The sequence below is a fragment of the Podarcis pityusensis genome (assembly GCF_964106645.2).
Source record: "Podarcis pityusensis genome assembly, chromosome: 16".
NCBI classification, from domain to species: Eukaryota; Metazoa; Chordata; class Lepidosauria; order Squamata; family Lacertidae; genus Podarcis; species Podarcis pityusensis.
Window position 1 is genome coordinate 13,254,746 of NC_138041.1, and position 26,630 is coordinate 13,281,375.

The window sequence follows — 26,630 nt, forward strand, 5'->3', positions numbered from 1 at the left end:
GAAGCATACTGTCTCCAGCAGTGGAGGAAAACATAGCAACTGGGCAAAAATGCAGAGGGGTGTGGCATGGAGAGAGTTCCAAGGGCCAGATAGAGAGGCATGGAGGGGCCACATCCAGTCCCTGTCTCTGCGACTGATGCCCACCAATGGGTGGCCCCCCTGCACATGATTCTTTAGCTGTGATTCCTGCATTAGATGGCCTTTGGTGTTACTTCCAGCTCGACAATTCTGTGATTCTATGTTACTGAGCCGAGAATGGTATTGCAAGATTCAGAGGAATACAAAACTCGGGAATAACTGTCCCGATCCACGTAGGAATCCGGGCAGTGTGACTCAGGTTGGTTGCTTTGAAAGTGTGGATCAGATCTTCCACATTTTCAGAGAAATCGTCAAGCGTTTCTCGCAACCTCACTCTAGCCATACCTGTCCAAACTATTGTAGCAAGATGAGCACATCAAAAACGGCACTTGGATGCCTTTTCTGGAATCATTGACTTTGCAAAAGTGAACACTAAATAGGAAAACTTGTGTGTCTGAGTGCTGTGGGTTGCAAAAGGAATTTACATGGAGTGATGCAGCCACTTTGTTTAGTGTCCTTGCCTGAGACATGCTTGCAAACATTATATCTCTCCCCCAAGCTTCGCCAAACAATTCCCCTCTGCATAAACAAAGCACGGCAAAAACAATGGAGCGAACACATGTCCACCACATGTGGTGGACTTGTGCAATCATTAGGGAATTCTGGGATAATCTCTATAATGAATTCAAGAAATTATTCAGACTCACTTTTTTAAAAAAACAAACCAGAGATCTTTCTTTTAGGCATTTTACCATTAGAAATTAAAAAAGCCGTAAGACCACTGTTCATGTATGTCACCACAGCAAGAATTCCTGTGGCGAGGAAGTGGGAAAACGAAATAATACCGACAATCACAGATTGGCAGATACTCATGTTAGAATATTTACAACTAGCAAAACTGACGGGAATTGTTAGAGGAGTATTGAACCAGAAAATATTTGGAGAATGGAGAATATTTAAGGATTATATAATCAGATCATATTGTACCAACCACACCATATTACTGTTGTTAGCCGCTCTGAGCCCGGCTTCAGCTGGGGAGGGCAGGATATAAATAAAATTTATTATTATTATTATTCTTAGCAGAACTTGAGTGATACTTGTAAACACAACAAATACCGTTTGTGGAGTAGACGGGAACAATATTAAAGAATATAAAACTGTGCAGAAAAAACGATGACAGTATAAACAGTACAACGAGAATGACTGGAAGACTCATTTTGTCAGAAGTCTTTTTTATTTAAGTGTTTATTTAGGTATTAGGAAGATTAAGTTTTTTTATGCACGTAAATCTGCTTTTTCTTCTTTCCTGTATTTTATCCTTTTCTTTTTTCTTAATTGTTTTTTCTTTAATTTTCTTTTTGTAATATGAGATTGTAAATTCTTTGTATATGTGTGTAATTTAAATTAAGAAAGATTTTAAAAGAAAGAAAGAAAGAAAGAAAGAAAGAAAGAAAGAAAGAGAAAAACAATGGAGCGAACGACAGCAGACAGGGGACCTGAAAGCAGTCTGTTTGTTGGCGCTGTTGGCTTTCTGGGTTGGCACTGGACCTTCGGGGCTGCTTCTTCTGGAATGTATCCTTTCTGGTGGGAAAACTTAAGAACATATAATCATAGAACTGTAAAGTTGGAAAGGTCATCTATCCAACCCCCTGCAAGGCAGGAATCTCAGCTAAAGCATCCATGACAGATGGCCACCCAACATCTGCTTAAAAACCCAAGGAAGAAAAGTCCACCTGTTGGATTAGGGCAATGGTCCATTTACTCCAGCATCTCACAATGGTCAACCAGATGCCCATCAGAAGCCTGCAAGCAGGATCTGAGCTGAAGAAGAAGAAGAAGAAGAGGAGGAGGAGGAGTTTGGATTTGATATCCTGCTTTATCACTACCCTAAGGGGTCTCAAAGCGGCTAACAATCTCCTTTCCCTTCCTCCCCCACAACAAACACCCTGTGAGGTGAGTGAGGCTGAGAGACTTCAAAGAAGTGTGACTAGCCCAAGGTCACCCAGCAGCTGATTGAAGGAGCGGGGAAGCGAACCCGGTTCACCAGATTACGAGTCCACCGCTCTTAACCATTACACCACACTGGCAGTGTCCTCTCTGGAGGAAGCGTTTAAGGGACTCTGGCACTTGAAGGCTAAGGTGGTAGCGAGTGGGATGCCCTCCAGGAAGTCACCAGACTCCAACTCCAATCTGCCCCGGTGTCAGGCAGCAGAGGAACCAACCCCCACTGCAGGTTGCCAGGAATGGACACCAGAGAGGAAAAAGTCATTACCATCTGCTTTTATTCAATATTCACAGAGAGAGGCTTGGGAATGTGGCCTTTCAGAATAACAGTGTTGCTTCGAGTGACTCTCCACCCCCTCCCACTTCCTCATGAGTCATCACTATGGGTGCTGGAACGTGCCCTCTGCCTTTGATCTCTTTGCTTTCCTACTTTCAATGCCTGCCAGGTTCTGGGAGGTGGGGTCTGGATGCTTTCTAAAGACACTGAGGCCATCAGCTGTCTCTCCCCTTGTGCTTCTTCTTCCTCCTCCTTTCCCATTATTTCCGAACTTTTCTCCCCATCTGCCTCTGAGCTGTGACCTCCCTCAAACCCCTGTTGTAATTCTGAACTGTCTCCTTCTTCTCTGGAAGGGTCAGGCTGGGGAGGCAGTCTCCACAATTCCTCCTCTGCCCAGTTCCTGGCACCTGGACAGCCCAAACTATGGTGGAGGATGATGGGAGTTGGAGCCCAGCAACATCTGGAGGGCACCACATTGCCCATCCCTGGGTTATGATGAAGCCGTGCCCTCTTCCCCGGATCGGCCCCTTGCCAGCCTGGTCTCAGTCCCATCACTTGTCTCTCCGTCTCCCTGCCTCTGGCTTTCCTTCCTTAGGCCAGAATGTGAGGGAATGTCAGCCAGCGGCTTTTCGAAAAGGCAATTTGCTAATAAAATATCCATGGAAATATAAAGGGCAGGATTCGCACGTCCCTACTTGAAGTTACCTTGGTAGCAGCGGTGGCATCTGCACATTCCTTTCTTCTCCTCTCCCTTCCACCCCGCTGTCTTTCTGGACAAAGGAGAAAGCTGTTGTTTGTGGCTTCCGAAACACTTGTGCATTCTGAGCAGTAATCAATTAACGGTAAATTAGGTTCGTTTGTCAAATTCAAATCAAACCTTCCCCCCCCCAATCTTTCCTCGCTCCGTTTGCATCCATCGCCCCGCACTTCACTGCAGCCTGTGCGTCATTCTCTCTCTCTCTCTCTCTCTCTCTCTCTCTCTGGGACATCTACCCTCTGCTGTGTCTCTTTTGTTTCAGCTCTTTTGAAAGCGATGCCTTGTCTCTCAGTGAGATCTCTTGGTTTTGGTATCAGAACATTCTTTGGGGGGGGGGGCAGAGTGCAAAAATTTTTTCCGCCTGGCCCCGGTTGCTTAAATGTCAGATTAGTTCAACCGCAAGGGGATGTCATCCTAGGAAAAAGGCCCAGCCATTTATTTCCTCACCCTGCCTCTCCTTTGCTAAAAGGATGACCCTGTGCAGACTCGGCCACCAAGATTGCACACAAATTCCACCAAGTGGAAAGGTATTCTGCAATGTGCACACATCATGGGTAGGCAAACTAAGGCCCAGGGGCCAGATCTGGTCCAATCACCTTCTAAATCCGGCCTGTGGATGGTCTGGGAATCAGCGTGTTTTTACATGAGTAGAATGTGTGCTTTTATTTAAAATGCATCTCTGGGTTATTTGTGGGGCATAGGAATTCGTTCATTCCCCCCCAAAAAATATAGTCCAGCCCCCCACAAGGTCTGAGGGACAGTGGACCGGCCCCCTGCTGAAAAAGTTTGCTGACCCCTGGTCTAGGGCCTGAAGGTACTTCACAGAAAAGACTGCCACCTGCAGTTCAGGGGTTCAACACAAGGGGCAGCCACACATAGATCCAGACACCAACATCCTGATCTTCCAGGCTCTTCCCGCTTAATGAGCCAAAAACCTGAAAGGGGGGAGTCCAGGCCCCCACAAGGTCTGAGGGACAGTGGACCGGCCCCCTGCTGAAAAAGTTTGCTGACCCCATACATTGTGCAAATTAAGGATCTGGGTCAATAGAAAGACACCATCGAGAAAGACTTAAGAGCCAGTGTGGTGTAGCGCTTAGAGTGCCAGACTAGGACCTGGGAGAGCAGGGTTCAAATTCCCACTTGGCTATGAAGTTTACAGGCAAGTCCTTCCCCCTCAGCCTCACCTAGGTTGTCATGGGGGTTACATACCCTCCAAATGTCCATATTTTCCAGGGAGAGTTCCGGAATTACAAAACCCACCCCAGCTTCTGATTAAGCCCAGAATGTCCCCATTTTCGCAGCTGGCTCTGAATAGAATAGCCATACGTCCAGGATTTCCTGGACATAGCCGGGATTCGGCTGTTTGTAACAACGCCCAGATGTATGGCAACCCATGTCGGAAGTGTAGATTTTGGCGAATTTCCTTAAATTTTCACTTTTTGAAATATGGCAACCCTACCTCTGAGGGGCAGGCAGAGGGCAGGGCTGCCCTGGGCAGGAAGAAAGGGGGAGCAGAGCAGAGCACAATGAGTCTCGATTTCTTTTTTGTCTAATGCTTTGTGCTTCTGCGTCTAACCTTGTGCCTTTCTACAATTTATTCGTTTGTGTTTTTCTTTTTCTTTTTGTAAATGTATCAAAGAAAAAAATCAGATAAAATCGGGATTTGAAATATACTCGGAGTCGAGAGTGAATTTCATGCTCTTTATTTAGCTCATAGTGGGAGGAAGAATTGAAAGTTCCCCCAAAGTATCTGCTTTATATACATTATTTACACAATGGGCTGCATGTGATTGGCTAATTCCGGAATTCTCCTGTAGGCCAATCAGGTTGTGGATTCGCTTCCATCTGGAGCTGAATTGGGTGGTTCCTGAAGACCAATCATACTCCTGCATTGTTCTAGGACCAATCAGACTGCTGCATTCTGAATCCTATTGTTCTAGGACCAATCAGACTGCTGCCTTTAGGATCCTATTCAACTCAGTACATAACAGGATTAATGGGTTTTCTTAAAAGGTGTGTGCTGTGTCCCCCTTGGGGCAGTGATGGTGGCACCCAGCCTTCTTCTGACATGAAACGGTGGGGATGGAAAATGGGAGATGGAGGAGGGTCGGTTGCAGGGGGGGTGAGAAATCCCCTCCATCCAAGCAAGCAAGGATCATTATCACTCCCAGGGGGCTGGCGAGGCATGTGGCCTGGGGAGTGTCCCATGGGCCAGATGGAGAGGACTGGAGGGCCGCATTCTCTCCCCGGGCGCCTGAGCTTTCCCATCCTTTCTCCACACCAGGGATAGGTCTATCAACCTCAACTGCTGTCATTTCCCGCTACTCAAATCTGAGTTAGGAAAACTTACTTGTGAATCCCCCTCCCACTCACTCCCACCCACCCCAGATTTGTTCTAGTCTGAGCTGGTAAGAGAAGGAGCTTTCAGTGGAACAAGGAGGGGTGATGAAGGAGGAGATAAGGGTGGAGGTGGAGATCTTGAAAGGGCCCCTCTGCTCCAAGATGAAAGCTGAGCTGTTCAGCGCAGGGAACCCTCAGAGCCTCCCGAAGCTGATTCTGGTGGGGGAAACTGCTGAACTTTGATGGGATTAAATGGTCTGATTAAGCTAATAGCTTGCATGGCTTGGTAATGGGCCCTCTTTTGAAGGCTGCAGGAACAAAGTGGGGAAGGGGGATAGGGTTGCCGTTCGAAGGAGGAGCCTCACATCTCGGCTGCGATGTGGTTTGAGCTTCGGTGTTTGCGCCCAGCTGAACAACAGCAACAACAGTGGCGTTTGCTCATAATATGATGAGCTGTTATTTCCATAGTACTACCAGTGCACATGTGGCCTCCACTGACAGGAGCAGTCTATCTCTAAATATATGGTACTGGGGATGGCAAGCAGGGAAGCATCTTTGCGTCTAGGGGGAAGCTTCCAAGCAAGTCGTGAGTGCCACAGCTCTCTTCCCATTTGTGATTCCCATCAACGTGGAGGCACCATTGCTGTCAACCATCCCTAATTTGGTGGGAAAGTCCCTTATCCCAGCGCTGTCCCTTATTGATGATGTCCCTTAAATTTCCCGGGTTTCAAAGGAAGCAGCTCCTCTCCCTTCCTCCCTTCCGGCCAGGGAGGAGGGAGACTCCAACTGTGTTGCTTGGCTGCGTTGCTCACCCAATAAGGAGTCTAAGAACGACTGGGGGGTGGAACTTGCATGCCTTGTGCCGATCAAATCGGCTGTGTTGCCTGGGGACTCACCTTTGCTCAGTGCTTCCCAGCGGAGAGGTGACGGTGGTTTTCCTTGCTGCATCCCCTTTGCCGGGTTGCTGCACTGTGGGAACCACCGCTTGAGGCTTCGTTTGGCTGCTGGCTGGGCTTTTTGCCTTTGGCTCGGAGGAGCTCAGAAGTTGAACATCCCTTATTTTGGCTGCTGATCCTTTATTTTCGAGGCTGCTGGTCCCTTATTTTCAAATCTGTAAGTTGACAGCTATGGGAGGCACACAGGGCAGGACCTCCAAAGCGGAGCTCAATTTTCACATAAAACTGCATATTTACCTCAAAGTAAGGATTTCTAAACATACTTTAATCTAAAACAGCGTTTCCCAAACTTAGGTTCTCCAGCTGCTTTTGGACTACAGTTCCCATCATCCCCGAGCACTGTTCCTGCTAGCTAGGGATGATGGGGAGTTGCATTCCAAAAACAGCTGGAGACCCAAGTTTGGGAAACACTGATCTAAAACAAGGAGGGAGAACTTGCAGCCTTCCAGATGTTGTTGGACTCCAACTCCCATCAGCCCCAGTCAGCGTGGCTGATGGACAGGAATGGTGGGGGTTGTAGTCCAAAACAGGGACAGTCAATATGGCAGCTTTGGCTGTCACTGAATGCCAACTCTCATCAGCCCCAACCAGCAAGACCACATAGATACATTAAAAGGGGGAAATAAATACAGTGGTACCTCAGTTTTCGAATGCCTCTGTAGTCGAACGTTTCGGAATTTGAATGCCAAAAACCTGGAAGTAAGTGCCTTGGTTTTCAAACGCACCTTGGAACTCGAACAGGAAACATGGCTTCCGTTTTGAGTTTTCCTTATTGAGGCTTGCGTTTTGAGGCTTCCGCTTTCTGAACGTTTCAGAACTCGAACGGACTTCTGGAATCAGCTTATGTTCAAAAACCGAAGTACCCCGACCATAATGCAGTAAAGATGGATATGATACTACTACCAACCGGCTCTTTTAGATGGAAGATGAATGACAATTTGTTTAGAGATCAGGAAATTACCAAGAAGGCCCAAAAAGCTTTGAAGGACTATTTTGAGATAAACATGAATACTACGGTGGAAAAAAGAATCGCCTGGGACGCAAGTAAAGCTGTAATGAGGGGATTCTTGATACAACAGAATGCCGTAAAGAAAAGGACACAAAATGAGAAAAAAGACAAGATCCTGGATAAAATAAAAGAATTAGAGAAGAAGTTAAGATTAAACCCGAAGTCACAGCCAACTCTGAGAGAAATTAAACTTTATCAAACACAATATTCTAAACTGATAAATCAGGAAATAGAATGGAAGGTCAAATTAATGAAACAAAAAACGTTTGAGTCGGCGAATAAATGTGGAAAACTGCTAGCTTGGCAGTTGAAGAGAAGACAAAGATTAAATATGGTTACAAATTTAGAGATTGAAGGAAAAAACATTCAGAATCCTGTGGACATTAGAAAGTGTTTCCAGAGATACTTTAAAAAACTATACACCCAAGGGCCGCAAGACGAGGCCGAGATTAAACAATTTTTGGCAAAAAATGGATTATCAAAATTGTCACAAGAAAATAGGACAATCCTGAATTGCAAAATAACACGACAAGAGATTGAACAAGCCATTCAGAACATGCAATTGGGCAAATCTCCAGGGCCAGATGGGCTGACCTCCAAGTACTACAAGACATTAAAAGACTACTTGATACAACCTTTGATGGAGGTCAGCAATGAAATTTTGGAGGGGAAGAGGGCACCGGAGTCGTGGAAGGAAGCGTTTATCACATTAATACCAAAGACGGAAGCTGAAAAGACACAACTTAAGAACTATCGTCCCATCTCTCTTTTAAATGTGGATTACAAAATATTTGCAGACATTTTGGCAAGTAGACTTAAAAAAGTTTTAAATGAAGTAATCCATAAGGACCAGGCAGGCTTTCTCCCAGGTAGACATTTGTTTGCTAATACAAGGAACATTATTGACATTTTGGAACTTTTGCAAACAGATATAAACACAAAAGCAGTTTTAATTTTTATAGACGCGGAGAAGGCCTTTGACAACATCTCCTGGAAATTTATGATGGGAAACTTAAAAGAAATGGGAGTGGGACGGGGTTTTGAGAATGGGATTGAGGCGATATATTCAGAGCAGAAAGCTAAACTGATAGTTAACAATGTGGTTACAGAAGAGTTTAAAATTGAAAAAGGAACACGACAAGGTTGCCCTATCTCCCCTTTGTTATTCATTTCGGTTCTGGAAGTGCTATTGAATATGATCAGAGGGGACCGGTTGGTGGAAGGAATCCAGGTCGGACAGAAACAATATAAATTAAAAGCTTTTGCAGATGACCTGGTTTTGACCCTGCAGGAGCCAGAGTCTAGTACGAAAAGAGTATTACAACTGATTAATGATTTTGGTTGGGTGGCTGGATTTAAATTAAATAAACAGAAAACTAAGGTTTTGGGGAAAAACTTGACAGATACAGAGTCAGAACGGTTTCAGAAAGAGACAGAACTTAATGTGGTTAAAAAAGTAAAATACCTAGGGGTAAACATAACAGCAAAAAATCTAAGTCTATTTAAGGATAATTATGAAAAATGCTGGGCAGAAATCAAGAGAGACTTAGATAGTTGGTCAAAATTGAAACTTTCTTTGTTAGGCCGAATTGCTGCTATCAAGATGAATGTATTGCCAAAGATGTTGTTTTTGTTTCAAACACTTCAGGTTTTGGACAAGACGGAGTGCTTTCAGAAGTGGCAGAGAGATATTTCTAAGTTTGTCTGGCAGGGCAAAAAGCCCAGAATTAAGTTGAAGATATTAACTGATGCGAAAGAAAGAGGGGGCTTTGCCCTGCCAGATCTAAAGTTGTATTATGAGGCCGCAGCGTTCTGCTGGCTAAAAGACTGGCTACTTCTTGAAGACACTGACGTGTTGGATTTGGAAGGGTTTAACAATGCTTTTGGATGGCATGCATACTTATGGTATGACAAGGTTAAAGCAAATAAGGCCTTTAAGAACCATATTGTCAGAAAATCACTGTTTAATGTCTGGACAAAATATAAAGACTTGCTGGAAAATAAAACTCCAAGGTGGCTTTCACCTTTGGAAGCTAAGGCCCGAAAAAGACCCAATATGGAGGCTAAATGGCCTAAATATTGGGAAATATTAGAAAAAGATGGAGACAATTGGAAATTGCAGAGTTTGGAGAAAATGAAGGATAAAGTGCGAGACTGGTTACATTACGCTCAGATTAAAGAAGTTTTTAAAAATGACAAGAAACTAGGATTCCAGGTGGAGAAATCGAAACTAGAAACAGAATTGTTAGAACCAAAGACTAAGGTACTTTCAAGGATGTATAACCTGCTGTTAAAATGGAATACACAAGATGAAATGGTCAAATCGGCTATGATAAGGTGGGCACAGGACATTGGGTATAATATTATGTTATAGGACTGGGAAAGGTTGTGGAGTACTGGATTGAAATTTACTGCATGCAATGCTTTGAAAGAAAATGTAATGAAAATGATATATAGATGGTATATGACCCCAGTCAAACTTGCAAAAATTTACCACCTGTCTGATAATAAGTGTTGGAAATGTAAAGAGAGTGAAGGAACATTCTTCCACCTCTGGTGGACTTGCCCTAAAGTGAAGGCGTTCTGGGAAATGATTTATAATGAACTGAAAAAGGTATTTAAGTATACCTTCACTAAGAAACCAGAGGCCTTTCTTTTGGGTATTGTCGGCCAAGGGGTGGTAAAGAAGGACCGGACATTTTTTATGTATGCAACAACAGCAGCAAGGATACTTCTCGCAAAGTACTGGAAAACTCAAGATCTACCCACACTGGAAGAATGGCAAATGCAACTGATAGACTATATGGAATTAGCTGAGATGACTGGCAGAATTCGTGACCTGGGAGAAGAGAGGATGGAGGAGGATTGGAAGAAATTTAAGAACTATTTACAAAAACATTGCAACTTGAGTGAATGCTAAGCAGGATGCTAGATCATAAATAATTGAGCACCACTAACTTAGATGATTTAAGAAAATAAGTGAGATTGAGAAAATATAACTCTTTTTGAGAACTAGAAGACTATGAAATATAGAAGGGATATAAGAATGCAAATAAGATAACAAATTGCTGGTAAAAAGTTATAACGATGAAAGTGGGAGCGGGAGATGTGAGGAAGTCCAAAAAAAATGTGAAACTATGTTAAGATATTTGTTATATTGTCTGTTACATTTATTCTTATTGTAAACTCCAATAAATATTATATTAAAAAACAAAAAACAAAAACCGAAGTACCACTTTACATTGAAAACATCCCGACCACTTCTAAAATGCCACGGATAGTTAAAGGCTTCCTTAACGGAGGAAAGTTTTTGCCTTGCATCTATAATGAAGGGCCAGGCAAGCCTCCCTGGGGAGAGCGTTCCACAAACAGAGCAGAAAAAGCCCCGTTCTTGTGTTGCCACCGTCCGGACTAGAGATGGGAAGACCTGGAAAAAAACTGGAAAAATTGGGGGGGGGCAGGTTTTTTCCTTTTTCCCCCAAAGCCATTTTCCCCCTGAAAATTTGAAAAAAATAGTTTGATATAGTTTGAATATTCCACACATTATTCCCCCCCCTCAAATTTTCCTGAAAAAAAAGGCTTTGGGGAAAAACCGAAAAAAACCTGTCATCCCCTCCCCCCAACGTTTCTGTTTCCCCCCCAGGCCTTCCAGCACCCACACTTTGGAGCTCTTGCTGTAGGTGCTCTCACTGTACTCTTTCTGGCAACTTCTCAAAACATTTTCATTAGGGCCATCCCATCTGAACACGTATGTAGAAGCTGCGTGCGATTTACTTCCTTTTAACCACTGCTGACCTTAATCATCTTTTGAATACTCTTAAATACCTGCTTTTAACTATTTTATCAATTATTTTAATGTTCTGTTGTATATTTTTGCCAACTGTTTAGAAAGCTCTCTTACCATCATGCAGTTTATAATATATAATAACAAATTCAATTTAAAAAACACACACTCATTTTCCTTTCAAAGAGAGTTTGAGCCTTAGTGCAACATACTATTCAGTAACTGGATGTTGGTTACTTCTGGGCCTGGCATGCAAAAAAATTGCCTTATGCTTTGCCCCGGCTGTCCTCAAGTAGAGATGGGAAGGCCTGGAAAAAACACAGAAAAATTGGGGAAAAAACAGGTTTCCCCCTGGGTTTTTCCAAAGCCATTTTCTAGAAGTCCATGAGAAAAATGACAAAGAGGAAGAGGAAGAAGAAATTGAAAATGATAGCAGTAGTTCAGAAAATGAGATAGAATAAACTGCATGTATAAGTTGTGTCTTGGTTTGTTTTTGGTTTTTTTAAACACTACTCAAAGGGTAGACCTTCTATGGAGCTTCAATATTGAGGTGGACCTTAACTTTATTTGCTGTTGGTGCTAAGGGGCAAATGTGATTATTTTTTATGTTGATGGTTTCTTGCTTTTTTGTTGCTTTTGAGGGAAACCGGGGTGGTTACCTGTTTTATTGCAAATATAATACTTTTACATACACTGCATTTCATGCAGTTTGTAAAAGTGCTCCACACTGAACTTTTTTCAATTTTTCCAAAATTTCTATTTTTTCTGGGGAAAAACGGGGGGGGGGGGAAATCCCCCCCCCATTGCTTCAAAATTTCCAGAACGTTTACATCTCCACTCTGGACCTCTCGTGGACGAGTCCCACAAAGATCTGAAAACTAAGATGCAGATGATGCTGGTCACTAGGTTGCTGTCAAGGCAAACTAAATTTGATTTGCTCATTCTAACTGTGCTCTGATCTATTTTAGCTATTTTTTTGTAACTAGGTTGTTTTGATTACTTTGTGTTTTGCAGTGGCATTTTTAAGTGTTGGAAGGCTACCTTGAATCCCAACTTGGGAGAAAGGCGGGATAGAAATACCGTATTTTTTGCTCTATAAGACTCACCTTTTCCCTCCTAAAAAGTAAGGGGAAATGTGTGTGCGTCTTATGGAGCGAATGCAGGCTGCACAGCTATCCCAGAAGCCAGAACAGCAAGAGGGATTGCTGCTTTCACTGCGCAGCGATCCCTCTTGCTGTTCTGGCTTCTGGGATTCAGAATATTTTTTTTCTTGTTTTCCTCCTCCAAAAACTAGGTGCATCTTATGGTCTGGTGCGTCTTATAGAGCAAAAAATACAGTACATTAAACAAATAAATAAACTTTGGTTGCTCCGCCCCCTTTCCTCTGGCTCCGCCCCCCGCTGGCATGCGGCCCCCGGAAGGAGGGAACGCGGCTCTTTGGCCATCCCCAGTCTTTTTGTTCTCCTAGCCCTTTGTTGCTTGTTAGAAACTGCTGGATCTTTCCCTCTGATTTCATATCTTTGAATTCCCTTTCTTTTATTGTTCCTGACCTACAGCCTGCTTATACCAGCCAATCTCCGTTCAATTGATTCTCTTCCTCTTTAAAAATAAGCACACAAAACAAAACAAAAAAATCCCTCTAAGACTCATTTATTTCAGCTGGCCTTTGTCTAATTGTTTTTCACCTTCTCTTCCTCTTGCAGCTTTCCCATTTATTTTTAGTTTCGTTTCTCATTACAGGTCTGTGGGGCAGGAGTTTTGTACACCACTTGGTTTGGGTGGATTTTTTTTTTTTAAAAATGTGCTTCATTATATATAATTTTAATCTCACTCCTTGGCTAGGAAAAAGCTCCCATAGCGATATACAAAGATTGGAAATAGGGGGTTGTAGCCAACTAAGTTCTACTCAGAGTAAATCCATTGAAATTAACGGACCTGGAGTAATCATCTAACATGGGATACAACCCAATTTATTTTCTGCCCTCAGGCTTTCAAATGGAAACAAAGTCATGGCATTAGAAGAAACGTGGTTTGGGAGGGAGGAGGAAAAAGCAAGAGAAGAAGAAGAAGAAGAGGAGGAGTAGTAGTTTGGATTTGATATCCTGCTTTATCACCACCCTAAGGAGTCTCAAAGTGGCTAGCAATCTCCTTTCCCTTCCTCCTCAACAAGAAACACCCAGTGAGGTGAGAGACTTCAGAGAAGTGTGACTAGCCCAAGGTCGCCCAGCAGCTGCATGTGGAGGAGCAGGGAATCGAACCTGGTTCACCAGATTACGAGTCCACTGCTCTTAACCACTACACCACACTGGCTCTCAGTGAGTAAACCCAGGCACCATTTCTGTGTTGCAAAATTCTGTGTTGCAAAATTCAGCAGAACAACAAACAAACCTATGGTCACGTAAAGCATACTCAATAAACACACAAGACTGTAAAATGTGTGAGATCATGATATTGTATTTATTTGCATTACTTAGAGCTTTAGGTACTGATGAAGCCCAGGATGGCGCAACAAGGCCAATATTCCAGAAATCCTTGTTTAGATTCTGCGTAAGGATTTTGTGGAACTGTAACAACCTTTCATGTGGATTTTTTGGACTTTACGAACAGACAGATGGAATAGACACCATTACACGGATGGACCTTATGCATGAACTGACTAAAGAATGATCCTATCCACTGGGTCTTCTGCTTTGTTTGTTTGTTGAACTTTATGAGTTATTTCCATTGAAATTTATAATTTGATACTATGAATAGTATGCCTTATTTATCTAAGAACACAGCTGGTTACATCTTGTGTGTTTATTGAGCAAAATTCAGCAGGGCAAGGAGCAGGATCTAAGCACAGTGCAATAGCGGCTGTTTCTTTCCCTCAAGGATGGCAGCCTTTGGTCAGAGGAAAGTCTCCGAAATGCGAATGATGAGAGGACTCGCTTAAACTTGATTCAGAATCTGCTTGGTATTTCTGGCCTTTCTTGGATAAGCCTTAGGGAAAGCCAAGAGCTCTCCTGCCTCGCAGTTTTGGCCCCAGTGCGGTGAGGGCGCCATGGGCATGCTAAAGCTGGGCACTGGATTTGGCTGAGCCCCAAGCCCACCAGGCCCATTTGCAGGGATTTCAGGCATTGGGGGATGGCCACAAATCTCTCTGAGTTGAGATGGAAGTCCCAGAGTGACCCAGGGCCATCAAGGGGCAGGGCATCAGGCAGGAAAACCCACAAAAAATGCTGGCACCGACCTGACCACCACCTGCATCTTCTCAGGAGGTAGGAACACACCACCGCCTGGCCCACCTTCCTGCCCAATGCCCAAACCCTGCCCAATCCTGGCAGGGCAGGCTCTTACTTTCAACCAAGTTCCCCACAGAGAAGCAAAACCAAGAGAGAGAGAAGTTCCTGCATTGCAGGGGGTTGGACTAGATGACCCTTGGAGCCCCTTCCAACTCTATGATTCTGTGTTTCTCTCCAACAGCCTATGGAAAGCCCAATGCATTTTGGAGAAATTCCTTCATCAGGGGCATTTTAAAGAGAAACAGGTATGGTATATGGAATTTTAAAAATAATATTTCAAACAATTTGGGGGGGGGGGTGACACCTAAGAGGGTTAGTTTCCTGTATGGAGGTGAATAGGGTAATGTAACCATGCCTGTATATATGTGTTTTCAAGACATTTGTTTCATTTTGCATAGACTTTAAGAGCCTGTTAGTACTTCTGCATGTGTTGTTATGTTACAGTTAAATTGTTTGAAAGATTATTTTAAAAAAATCAGTATATAAAGCTCTTTTCAAGATACCCCCGATGAAGGAATTTCTCTGAAATGCGTTGGGATTTTAATAAATAGCTTGCGGCACTTCTATCCCCCTTGGTTTTGCTGGTTGGTGCCGTGCCTTCCCTGCTGTTGGTTTCTCCACAGAGAAGCCACTTGCGAAGGAAAACCCTGCAGGATTGAACCCCCTGCTGTTGCTTGGGGGGTGCGGAAACGAAACACAGCATCTCCTTCCCCTGCCCCCCTCCTAACCTTAAGTTTATTTATTTATTTATTTTTTTAAATGATATTTATTAAAATTTTCAAAAATACAGAAAGTAAAGATTAAAATACATTCAAAGCCTTATTTTCATACATCCACTTTCCGGGACTCCCCCCTTCCCCCACCCCTACCATATTCCCCTTTCATATTGTTGGCTCCACAAGCTCTCAGTTCTAATTGAAACTTAATTTGTTTAGACCATTATTCGAATTTAAAATTTATACACTCCTCATCAATACCCTTAATAAAAGACAAAAGTTCTCTCCCCAGGGCCCACCCCATTTTCATTCCACAATTTCCCTTTTTTTAATGATAAGGACACCCCACACAATAGAAATATAAGAAATAAGAAATAAAAAATATAATAGATGAAAAAGAGCCAATTCAGAAAAAAAAAGTTGACAAGCCTTTGGATTTTAGTTCTCCCCCCCCTGTCCCCGGTTTAATTTCCCCCTGACCACCAAACCATGTTATCCGCCTGGAATTCTTAAAGTCCATAAATCACCTATTTCCCCCAACTCCTTGCTGGCTTTTTCTTTTTATAGTTATTTTTTAAAACATTTAACTTCAGATCTTTAATAAAACTCCCCCCATTGTTCTTTCCAAGTTGTAGTCCAATTTCCTCTTGTTCCGCTGCTAAAACGTTCTAATTCAGAAGTTTAGTAACTCTGCAGGGATTATTGTTATTCAGGAACAAAAACTTGCGTTCAGTCCCTTCCTTTCTTCAATAGAAAATTCTATTGTCTCCTTTAGCTGAACACCCTGTAGACAAAATATTATTTCCGTTTTGCAGCTTTCCCAGAAGATAACCAGTCCTGTAAAATTCCAATGGTATTTTTCCACTTACGACCATCTTTGTAATGTCCCGAAACTCCTCTAGGGGGATTGTTGTAACTTTGTTTTCTCTAGTCCAAAAGTCCGATTGTTATCCATGTTTTCGCCATTTTGTATCCAAGTTTTAACGAGTTATAGCAAATTGTAACAAATTTAACCAGCAAAGTTCTCATAATAAAATCCTCTCTGCTTTCCGACTTTGACAGCTACTTTGACAGCTGTCAAAATCTCCGACTCTTTTCACCAGGCTCTCTCTTCAATCACCCCGGTTCCCTGGGTGGGGGGTTATGTTTCCCTTCTCCCTCAATTCTTCCTCCAGCACAGTTCTTGTAGTTCCCCATCGTGGAATTCTTAGTTTTTATCAGCAATACAAATCTTTTTGGACCTTGGTTTCCCCGTCCTTGTTTTGGAAGGTTTACAGTAGGGAGGGGGACTGACTTCCTTTTTGGATCCCCCCCCGCTCGTGTCCAATCCGAAAAAAAAATTCTTTTTTTTCTCCTTTTGAACCCGGTTTCCAAATTACTCACGGGTTATTGTTAAGAAGTCCGAATTTTCAATGGAAGAAGTCAGCGCTCTCCGCCGGATGGCATGCGGCTTCGCTCGGCAGGGATAGCAGAGGACTCAAAGCACCACGCTTCTCCCCGGCACCCGATCCGTAGCCTTTAAAAAGGCTCCTTCACGAGTCGGGAGGGCGCTAGCGGTGCCAGCCGAGTCTCCATGTCCACGGCCTCCGTGGCCGTGGTTTTTAAGGGTCCCCGCATCGCCGGTGCGGTAGGACCCAGCCCCTGCCGAGCAGGCTCCCTCCGGAGCTCGGAGGGAGTCCGCCATTCGGCGATGGCGCCAACCCGGAAGTCAACCTTAAGTTTAATCAGGTGTTTTCTTTACCCTAAATCCTTGCCCCAAACTAATACCGGACTGGATCTTGTGGGACACTATTGCAGTCAAACCAACAAGTCATGCTTTGCCAGATGGGCACATGAAGGGGCTGAAGTTCACAGAACTTTCCTGTAAAATTTGCTAGAGAGAACTCTGTGAGATCACTTCCTCTGTCTGCTCTGGCAGGGAACTGTAACACTACATACAGTACAGTCATACCTCATGTTGCGTTTGCTTCAGGTTGAGCGATTCAGGTTGCGTCCTGCAGCGACCTGGAAGTACCGGAAAGGGTTACTTCCGGGTTTCGCCGCTCACGCATGTGCAGATGCTCAAAATGATGTCACGTGCATGCGCAGAAGCGGCGAATCACAACCCGTGCATGCGCAGACCATGACACCTCCTTGGTGAAGCCCCACCACTGCAGAGATTCCTCCTATGTCCTCTCTTCCTGTTTTTGGGCTGTCAGCTTTCTACCGATAACCAGCTGTTTTATTCCAATAGCCCCAGTTGGGCGAAAGGAATGGAGAGGAATTTTGTCTGCTTTGCATTTTAAAGCTGTAGCAGGAACCCCCCACCCCAATCATTCAGTTTGTACAAACTTCACACACTCACACTCACACACTACATATGCCACACTTGTGTTATAAATTCATAGAAAAATCAACCATACATCGGATTTGCACTGTTCCATTTTTATTTTACTCCATATGACAAGGACTATCAAAGGGGGGTGGCTTGGTTCTGGTCAGCCATAATCCCTTCACCATCCCAGCACATCCACAGGAGCCCTGCCCAGTTGCTATGCCAAGCCTGATGGTCCTAGACAGAAGACCATCAAGATCACAAAGAACTTGCATATGGGAGTGGATTCAGCATGGACTGAAACAAAGGACAGTGATCAGATCTTCCCTCTGGGGGCAGGAAACTGCCAACTCCCCTTTGTCTCCTGGAAGTGACTCATGGGCAGGGGGAAAGGAGGAACCAGCCAGGTGACAGGACACTCAGGTTACCACCACAACTCCTCCCTCAACCCCTCCTTTCTGTAATGTATGCATGATGTTTCTGGGGGTGGGCTTGACCTAGAGGATGGGAATTTCAAAAGTTTTTATAAGGTCTTGCACACCATCTTTCTGGGTCTTTCCTCTCTCCTGCAAGTGAGGGGAACACCCTGTTGCAACAGTTCAATAAAGGCCAAGCCTACAGGCTGCTGTTTTGCTCCAAGTTATCCTGGTTGGTGTCTTTGTTTTTGTCCAAGGGAGCCCTCGGATTTTTCCGGTAACAAAGCCAACAAGCAGTATAGCCAACAATAATCTGCAGTTCCTGGAATTTGCAACAAACAATCGGATTGTGCAACTCTCTGACTTTCTGCTATGCAGTTTTGGTTCAAAAATCTCTAGCGGGGAGACGCATACCAAAACTGTGTGTTCTAGGGAATGCACACAAAAGGTGTATTTTAGGAGAAGAGAAAACAGCAACCAGGCTTTCCAGTTATCCAAAACTTTTCAACAAGCTGGATATGAAACAAAAAATCCCCAATGGTTTGGGGGTGGGGGTGCGAGGAACGAGGGAGAGGGAAAGGCTGGCTCCATGTTGTATTAAACAGAGGGAACAGCTGCTCAGTGGGAAAGATGGGATGTGACTGCCGGGGTAAACTCAGTGGAGGCTGCTCTGGAAGGGCAAATGGGGCACTGCCCCACAAACCTCAGTTTGCCCTCAGTCAGCTCCCACTTGCCTGCCTTCTAAATGACACACAGTCCAAGGAGTGGCCCTGCCTGCCAGCTTCCTCCTTCTTACTCGGTTGTTGCCCATTTAAAACTTAGCAGAGAGGAGGAAGTAGACGCAACCAGAATTAGGTGGCTCTGCCTATTGCTGATTCTGGCTCTAGCGCCATCTACTGTTGGGCTCCCTGCCTTCCTGCCCATCAGTCCTAATGGGTACCAGCCACCACTGCCTAGAAACTTAAATTGTCACCACGAGACTGGCAACGTTCAATGGCAATGCTGTGTGTCTGTTGGGAGCAATGGATAACTGTGGGAGGGAAATGGAATGGAGTATTCTGGGAAAGGAGCACTGTGCCCTGAAATTGCCAGGCTACAACAGAGAGAGGGAGAGGGATATGGTGCTGCAGGGCCTCACGGTCAGCTCAACTCAGAGACCGGCGACTTTGGGCTCCTCTTCTCCTGAAGAACTCCATGCAAGACTCTATGACTAAGAAGAAACATCCTTATTTGAGAGAGCGAGCAGAAGATAAAGTGTACTGAAACACAGTAAAATGTGATTTAAATGGTTTCCCACTTTGAAAACTAAGCTAGCATATAAATATTCTAAGTAAATAAATACGGTCTTCTTGTAAACGCTTCATAATGCGTTTTTTCGGGTTAAGAAGGCGGCAAACCCAGAAGTGTTTTCTTCTGGGTTTTGCTGTGTGCGCACACACAGAAGCGTTCTGCGCGGTTCATGCATGTGCAGAAGTGCTCTATCGCGCTTTGCACATGTGCAGAAGTGCCACTCTGGTTACTGACTTTTCAGGGTGCGAACAGCACCCCAGAATGGATTGTGTCCACAACCAGAGGTACCACTGTACGAGGGAGTGCCTGGGTTTGTTTCCTCCCTCCTCCCTCTTCCTCTCTCTTTCCTTTTGTGTCATGTCTTCTAGATTATAAACCAACAGTCAGGGGTCATCATGGAAAAGCGTGCGCGCACGCACACACACACACACATGTGTATATATGTGTGATAGACACACACACATAATACACATTTATACATACACCAGTGTGGTATAGTAGTTTGAATGTCAGACTAGGGCCTGGGAGACTGGAATTCAAATCCCTGCACAGCTATGAAGCTCATTGGGTAGCCTTGGGCCAGTCATTGCCTCTCTCAGCCTGAACTACCCTCATGATGTCGTTGGGATGAAATGCAGAAAACCATGCCCTCCACCTTGAGCTCCTATGAGAAAAAGTGGGGTAGACATGCAGTAAATGAAATACTGGTAAATGCACACACTTTAAATAAAGTATCAGATAGTATTCATCGCGAAAGAGAGGCGACTGGACTCGACGCCCCACAATCTCTCCACTTCCTGCTGGCTTCTGGTGTTTTTCAGGCCATGACTGCTGCCTGCAATATGGCTTGCCTAGAGCAGCTGCTTGAAGCCATTGCCGTGCCAGAAGGTGGAGGGTGGGGGGAGGCCAGAAGACCCGCGGAACAAGATTTCCTGCGGGAGCCTTGCCGTTTGACTCTGCTCCCGTCTTGCGGTTCCTCCGGAGCACAATTCCAGACAAGCGTGGCGTGAAGCGAGCCTGGGGGTTCTTTGATACGCTGCTCCGAGGGAAGCCTCCGGAGAGACGCCTTCAAAGCCGGCAGCTTAGCTCCCTTCGGATGGTTTTGCCTTTCATCCGGAAGATGGCAGGAAGAGAGAGAGTGAGTTGTGGGGGGAACTTAAGTGGAAACGGGGAAGGCTGATGCCTGTCTGTTCTCCTTGGGCAGGGGAGAGAGGCTTTTGGGAAGAGAAAGGAGGCCTTTGCGGATACGGCACTTGCAACACGGGGCCCCGTATGCACCATATGTTTAAAGCGGTGTCATACCACTCTGCACAATAGTCACGGTTCATAAACTCCAACATGTCCAGGGGGTAAAAACAGGATCCTGCCCCCCCCCGTGCGAGATCGCACAAGATCATGCCACCTAAAATGGCTACCATGCTCTCGTATGGAGAAGTAGGATGTCCCAGTTTTACCAGGACAGTTGCAGAGTATGATGGTTTCCCTTAGAGAATCATGGGAATTGTAGTTCCTTAAAGGTGCTAGTTGCAGAGAGGTTTAACAATACAGTGGTACCTTAGCTTTCGAGAGTCTCGGAAGCTGAACGTTTCGGTTTATGAACGCTGAAAACCCGGAAGTAAATTCTTCTGTTTTTGAACACGCCTCGGAAGTCGAATGGCTTCCACTGCGTTTCTCCCCAATTTTATCCATTGAAACTGCAGACCGCTCTTTGCGCCTCAGTTTTCGAATGTTTTGGAAGCCAAACAGTCTTCCGGAATGGATTACGTTTGAAAACCGAGGTACCACTGTAATTCCCTCTTCCCAGGGAATTACAGTTCCCAAGATTGTTTGGGGAAAGCCGTGGCTGCTCAAAGCAGTGTAATACTACTTCAAGTGTGTTGTGTCGCTGGGGCAGACAGAACCTGTCCACTCAAATTCTACAGAAATTATTTCTCCAGGGTCACCAATGCATCATCCACAGGCACCAGTGTACCTGACAGGACCTTCTGTACCTGCCCAGGAAGGGTCTCACTAAATGTTCCCTCAAAAATCCACAATTCATGGGAGACCATTTGCACTTTCTGCTCAGTTCCTGCTTGCACCAGCTTGACATTTCCTAGACTGAACACGCCCCCCTGGATCATGCCCACATTTCATTTGTTGCCAGGCTGGGCACCATCCATCCTTGGTTCTGAGCAAAGGAGAAGTTCAAAGAGCCTCTCTGTGAACAAACATGCCAGTGGCTGATGGAGGTGCCTTTCTCTCCCCATTGATGGGGGAGGGCCTATCCATACCATTCTGTGGCCATGTCTCTCCCTCACTGCAGTTTTCAATATGGCAGTTATTATGCCATGCCCACCCCCAATCACCACTTTGTGTTTTGCCACACCCAGAGCAGCCATTTTGTGGTATGCCACACACCTCATGGCGGCCATTTTGCAAAACCCATGGCACTTTCTCAAGATTACAAGTGTGCCCACTGGCTCAAATATTTAAGTGACTCCTGCTTTGTACTGTTCTTGTCACCCCATAGGAAAACAGTAAGCTGGCTTATCCTGAGTCAGACCATTGGCCCTTCTTGTCCCAGTGGAATCCATACAAATTCATCCATGTAGTCCATCCACACACAGCCATAAAACAGGATCCTGCTTTTTCAGCAGGCGCATGAAGACAGCACATGGAGAAGGAAGGTGATCTCTTACTTCATGAGTAGTGTGACCAGTGAGTGGCTACAGTGGCGTAGCATGGGGGCACAGGGGCGGTTGCCCTGGGCACAAAATTGTTCAGGGTGCAAAATTTCACCACCCATTGCTGCCTCAGTACAGCTGTTTGCTGGGCTCCGTTGAAAACAGCTTCTCCATGTGAACCAGGAAGTGACTTCTCCAGACAACAGAACAACTCTTCTTTTCTTATCTCTGTGGCTGGAATCTCCTGGATACCGTTAGGAAGTTGAATGTGCATACGTACTCCTTCTGTTTCCCTCTTTACATGTGGCCCCGGGCGCTGGCAAGCCACGCTACACCACTGAGTGACTGCTACCCATTGGGGCTGGTAGGACTGAAGACAGGGAGCTCACCAGTAGGTGGAGTGAGAGCAGAGCCAAGCCATTCAAGTTGTGTCCCCATCCTCCTCCTAATCCTTGCTGAGTTCTACAAGGGGTGACACTGAGACTAAGGATGAGGAAGCTGGCAGGCGGGGACACCCTCTGGGTTGAATTCAACACCAAGCCAGCTTTTCTCTTCCCCGCCTACTCCAGCCCTGCCTGCCACCCACTTCTGGGCACTATAGATAAGGCTTGGTGCAGGAAAGGTTTCCTTGCCCACAGTCTCCCTTATCACTGTTCCTCTGCCAAGAGTGGAACAGCCTGTGTATGGGACGACGTCCCTGCCCAGCCTGGCAGCCCTGCATCCATAATTCTCTGCATCCCCAATTAAGTGGCCAAGCCCTGCTGTAAAAGCAAGAGATGGGGAATTATTGATCAGACATGGCTGAGGCCGTGCCAAGTCCTCCCACTGCAGATCTGCTGCCTCCTTTGCAGCAGCTTCTCGAATCCCGGGGGAGGCTTCCCATGCAGTCCATAAGGAGTCACAACTCTACGGCGACAGCAGAAACCTCAGGCCTGACCGGGGGATGTGGGAGAGAATGTGGCCCTTGGAACCTCTCTGCCTGGCCCCCAAGACTCTCTTATCCCATTCTCCACAGGCCACACCCACTGCTGACCCTCTTTGCATCCTCCTTGAGTGCTTTTGCCTGGCCTTGAACTCTGATTGTGACTCTTCTGTGTCCAGATCTGTGATAGAGAGGTGGGGTGAGTATGTGTAGGAACTAGCTGATTGTGGCATTCATTTCTCTTGCTTCTGGCCCTCCCTTCCCACTGGCATGTGGCCCCCAGCAGGTTTCCCATAAGGGAATGTCACCCCTGGGCTACAAAAGGTTCCCCACCCCTTGCTCTATAGCCACTGAACTCCTCCTTTGCCACAAGGAAGACTGCCTAGATGGAACCTTTGGGGGTGAGCAGCACTTTTGCTGCAGCAGCAAAATTGGCTTTTTTTCTTTTCCTGCAGTGCCTTACTGCTAGGGCTGGGATTAACCTCCTCTGCTAGGACTCACCTCTTTCATTTGAGAAGTTCTTTAGTCTTGAATGGATCCCTGGACCACTTCATCCTCACCCATCCCCTTTATGCTATAGTGCGATGCTACAGAAATGTTCCATGCTCAGAACACCGACGCTGGCAGTTCATGATGCTCACCTTAAATATAAAAGTTGACAATTAATGCCCCTGACTTCTTCTCCAGCTCAGACCCAGGGTTCTCTCCTTCACTTTCCTACGGCAAAAGTGATCACTACATGATCACTCGGAATGGGAATAGGACTTGGTTTCTGCAGTGGCCCTGATGCCTCTGTCTCCTCAGGGAAAGATCACAAGGCCAGACTCCCTTTGACCTGAACTAGTAATATTACCATCCTTGGCCTCTGAAGCCACTGCTATGCCCCTTTAAGGGTCGAGGCCTCACTCATAGAGTATCATAGAATTGTGGAGATGGAAAGGACCTGAGGATCATCTAGTCCAGGCATAGGCAAACTCGGCCCTCCAGATGTTTTGGGACAACAACTTCTACCATCCCTAGCTAACAGGACCAGTGGCCAGGGATGATGATGAGAGTTGTAGTCCCAAAACATCTGGAGGGCCGAGTTTGCCTATGCCTGATCTAGTCCAACCCCTTGCAATGCAGAAATATGCAGCTGTCCCATATGAGGATCGAATATGCAGCCATGGCGTCATCAGCACCACGCTCTAACCAACTGAGCTATCCATTAATAGGAGTGGGGAACCTGTGGCCCTTCAAATTTTGTTGTACTGCAGCACTTATCATCCCTGACCATTGGCTATACTGGCTGGGGCTGATAGGACTTGGAGTCCAATAACATCTGGAGCTGCACAGGCTAAAGGAAGCCGAAAACCCATTTAAGGCTCAGGCAGAATTTGCTCACAATGCTCAAGGCTTGCAGCCTCCACTGGGTGCTCTCCATGGTGCTAACTCATTTCCCACCTCCCTCCTACTTCTCTAACTTTGCATGTAGGACCTGCATAGACTACAAAGCGTGTGATGCACTGTGACTGAGTGGGGAGGGAGGTAGGGAGAGAGAGAGAGAGAGAGAGAGAGAGAGAGAGAGAGAGAGAGAGAGAAGAGTAAGCATGATGCTGTAATGGGTATTGTAGCAAAGGCACATTGAGACAACTAAGTCTCCCACACATTTCAGCTCCAAATTCACCTTCAGAACAAAAGGGTGCATGTAACAAAACAATCATTCCAAATAGGAGTGATGCTGTTCAGGATTCCAGTCAGCCACGCCTTCTTTCAGGATGTTCTAAGCTGTGAGGGGCTGAAGCAGGTGTTGTTTGTAGGGGTTGCCAGATGCCCATATCAGATGCCCATGGGAGGTTCACAAGCAGAACTTGAGTGCCAGAACACTCTACCCACTTCTGATTCCCAGCGATTGGGATTCAGGGGCCTCCTGCCTCTGATAGTGGCGGGAGAACATAGTAGCTATTTTGGCTATAGTCACTGATAGCCTTAACCTCCATGAATTTGTCTAATCCGTAGTTTAAAGCCATCTGAGTTGGTGTCCATCATCATCAGAATCTGTGTCTGGCTGCCCCATGTGGTGAATCACAGAACTGCAAATGGCAGCCTTCTTAGTGCAAAGAACCGTCCAGATTGACTCCACCTGCCAGGGCTGATTATTAGATGCTACTAGTCAGGGCTTCTTTTGCCAACTGAGCCTTCCTTAAGCAGCATGTTCTTCCTGAGCTCTGGTCTGCTCCTGCATCCTTATGTGCTCTCTCTCTCTCTCTCTCTCTCTCTCTCTCTCTCTCTCTCTCTCTCCTGCTGGTTTGCTGGCTTGATCCTTGTCTCTGCCTCTGGGTTTCTCTTTCAGTTCTGCCTGGCACCTCAGCCATGATTCCTGGGTCCACCCCATGCCCAGCTCTGATACATGTCTTGCTGGTATTAAAGAATGCATGTGCACCCGAGGAAAGAGAACTCTTAGTGTTCAAAAGTGCGCATGTGTAAATGAAAGAAAAAACTCGCCAGCAAAATCAAGTTGGATGCAACTCATAGCATCACATCCAAACACCTTTCCAGTGGCTTTGGCATTGCATACCTGAAGGAGCATCTCCACCCCCATCATTCAGCCCAGACACTGAGGTCCAGCTCTTAGGGCCGTCTGGCAGTTCCCTCACTGCAAGAAATGAAGTTACAGGGAACCAGGCATAGGCCATTCTCGGTAGTGGCATCCGCCCTGTGGAATGTCATTCCATCAGACGTCAAGGAAATAAACAATGATCTGACTTTTAGAAGACATCTGAAGGCAACCCTGTTTCGTTGTTGTTGTTTAGTCATTTAGTCGTGTCTGACTCTTCATAACCCCATGGACCAGAACACGCCAGGCACTCCTGTCTTCCACTGCCTCCCACAGTTTGGTCAAACTCATGTTGGTAGCTTCGAGAACACTGTCCAACCATCTTGTCCTCTGTCGTCCCCTTCTCCTCGTGCCCTCCATCTTTCCCAACATCAGGGTTTTCAAGGGAGTCTTCTCTTCTCATGAGGTGGCCAATGTATCGGAGCCTCAGCTTCAGGATCTGTCCTTCCAGTGAGCACTCAGGGCTGATTTCCTTAAGAATGGATAGGTTTGAGCTTCTTGCAGTCCATGAGATTCTCAAGAGTCTCCTCCAGCACCATAATTCAAAAGCATCCATTCTTCGGAGATCAGCCTTCTTTATGGTCCAGCTCTCACTTCCATACGTCACTACTGGGAAAACCATAGCTTTAACTATACAAACCTTTGTTGGCAAGGTGATGTCTCTGCTTTTTAAGAGGCTGTCTAGGTTTGTTATTGCTTTTCTCCCAAGAAGCAGGCATCTTTTAATTTCGTGACTGCTGTCACCATCTGCAGTGATCATGGAACCCAAGAAAGTAAAATCTCCCACTGCCTCCATTTCTTCCCTTTTCTATTTGCCAGGAGGTGATGGGACCAGTGGCCATGATCTTTGTTTTTTTGATGTTGAGCTTCAGACCATATTTTGCGCTCTCCTCTTTCACCCTCATTAAAAGGTTATTTAATTCCTCCTCACTTTCTGCCATCAAGGTTGTGTTATCTGCATATCTGAGATTGTTGATATTTCTTCCAGCAATCTTAATTCCGGCTTGGGATTCATCCAGTCCAGCCTTTCGCATGATGAATTCTGCATATAAGTTAAATAAGCAGGGAGACAGTACTCCTTGTTGTACTCCTTTCCCAATTTTGAACCAATCAGTTGTTCCATATCCGGTTCCAACTGTAGCTTCTTGTCCCACATAGAGATTTCTCAGGAGACAGATGAGGTGATCAGGAACTCCAATTTCTTTAATAACTTGCTAT

At 45.5% G+C, this 26,630-nt stretch overlaps 2 long non-coding RNA genes across 2 annotated transcripts; both read left to right on the forward strand.

The window, feature by feature from the left end:
* Window positions 1-6,431: 6,431 nt before the first annotated feature.
* Window positions 6,432-13,642, forward strand: LOC308465679. The gene is made up of 2 exons (XR_013980534.1): window positions 6,432-6,572; window positions 13,196-13,642. It is a non-coding gene; the product is annotated as an uncharacterized lncRNA (long non-coding RNA).
* Window positions 13,643-21,783: 8,141 nt separating this feature from the next.
* On the forward strand, window positions 21,784-25,897 carry LOC308465683. The gene is made up of 3 exons (XR_013980539.1): window positions 21,784-21,897; window positions 22,910-23,015; window positions 25,149-25,897. It is a non-coding gene; the product is annotated as an uncharacterized lncRNA (long non-coding RNA).
* The last annotated feature ends 733 nt before the right edge of the window (window positions 25,898-26,630 follow it).